This window comes from Lotus japonicus, chromosome 4 (assembly GCF_012489685.1).
Source record: "Lotus japonicus ecotype B-129 chromosome 4, LjGifu_v1.2".
NCBI classification, from domain to species: domain Eukaryota; kingdom Viridiplantae; phylum Streptophyta; class Magnoliopsida; order Fabales; family Fabaceae; genus Lotus; species Lotus japonicus.
In genome coordinates this window covers 61,637,552-61,639,412 of record NC_080044.1, presented here as the reverse complement: position 1 = coordinate 61,639,412, position 1,861 = coordinate 61,637,552, and the positions used below count along the sequence as shown (strand labels likewise).

Below are 1,861 nucleotides of genomic sequence, written 5' to 3'. Positions count from 1 at the left end.
GAAATAGAATATTCTAGATCATAAGGTATAATAAAATACTAGAACTATTAAACTAATATTCATAAAAGAGAAATATAATGAAACTAGCTATTTTTGGCCCAACTAATAGAAGTCCATTGAGGATGCAACCCTCTACCATTACCATCCCCTTGAAAACATCCTTGTCCTCAAGGATGAGTTGGAAGGATGAATCCAAATGAGCAGAACACAGGAGTAGCCATGCAATGATGAACAAAACACCCCTAATCTAGGGCATATTAGTTACATACTCCTATCCCCAGCTAGTGTAGTCCTAAATTCCAAGAACAAGTATGCGGCTCAAGAAGTGAAGGATCTTGATTCCCAGATTGAAGGAACAATGATTAAATGGTGCCAGGGGCAAATGGATACCTGCAAGAAAATCAACATCAGCGGAACCAAACTTAATAGGAGAAGGAGATGGTGTAGTAATAGGTAGAAAAATACAGATTTACACGAGCAAACAGCATGATGAAAATACAAACTACACATTCTAACAAGTAACAACCATAACTGTGAATGGGAATAGGTGGAAAATAGTACTGAAGATGTTAACAATAGCAAATAGCCTAGGATGGAGATACTTACATTTGAAACAAATAATTTTTATAACAAACTTTCAATGTTAAGCTCTACAAAGGAGCAAGGATCTGGAATGTCGAAGTTGTTTAATACCTGAAAACAAATATAACAATTTGTTTTAGATGTATATGACTCCAAAGTACATCCACTTTAGTACTTCGTTTTGAAAGGACAAATGCAAATTATATTATGAGGAAATAGAGATAAAACAGTGCTAAGTTCGAATAGAACATAGAGATTTATTGCCAGGGAGAAACAATCTGCTCAACAAAAAAATATGGAACTCTTGCACCACCATTCTGCAAATCCCCCTTTTCTAATCATTTTAACCCATCCAAAAGCACCTTTGTTAGATATGGTTTAATCACACAAAAAATATATGGGAAACCAATGTACAAAAATTTGGCCATGTCAAACCAAGATGACATAATGTTAGTGTTCTTAAGTACCTCGGGATGAACAATGCCAAAAATCCCAATTTGCTTTCCCTTGTAAACGATTCTAGCTTGTCTTCCAGCAAGAAACTCAGGTTCCTTCAATAAGCAGTTGAGTTAAAAAACGAGTCACCAGAAGCAGACTAAAAGGTTCCTTATAAGCAACAAGGCAAAAAAAAACAGAACTCTTATGTAGAATTTAACACTTAACATACTTACATCTGACCGCTCAATATAATACCCCGATATATCACCAGATGAAACAAAGGGAATCCCATTCATTTCCATTACTCTGTCCACCAAGCCATGAATTATATGCACATCAATAGGTAAATTTAAGTACAATAATTCAGGTTTTATTCTTTGTCTAGAAAGAAAAATGCTAATTTATGAAATGCTAACTGTGAGTATATATTTATTTTAAATATCAAACTTTTGTTATAAATATGGCTAGTGTAGATTCTTCGTCTGAAAAAGAACAATCAAGGAATTGATCATATCTGATCAATCAAGTAGAGATAGTGATACATCAAATATTCAATAACTTGTATTCAAAGAGTAAAGAACCAACTAAAGTGGCATGAAATCTTTACTAAGTATACCTCAAATCCTGCATTAGCCCCACAGTAAAGTGCAGCAAGTTGTCGTAGATTTTTTGCACCAACATCTTTTTTGTCATCCAAAATTGCAATATCACCTACTTCAAAAATCTGAATCAAAATTAAGATCGAAATGTATTCTTATCAGCTTACTATAGAGAAAACAGGAAAAAAAAAAAGTGACATAGCATTGTAAAGTGCTGAGGTAAAGCCAAATTTCTCTAACTG

The 1,861-nt window shown here is 33.8% G+C and overlaps 1 long non-coding RNA gene across 1 annotated transcript; it reads right to left on the bottom strand.

The window, feature by feature from the left end:
• Positions 1 to 268: 268 nt before the first annotated feature.
• On the bottom strand, positions 269 to 1,349 carry LOC130714420 (uncharacterized). The gene is made up of 4 exons (XR_009011270.1): positions 1,254 to 1,349; positions 1,050 to 1,133; positions 607 to 693; positions 269 to 390 (listed from the first exon to the last, which is right to left on the bottom strand). It is a non-coding gene; the product is annotated as an uncharacterized LOC130714420 (long non-coding RNA).
• Between the last annotated feature and the right edge of the window lie 512 nt (positions 1,350 to 1,861).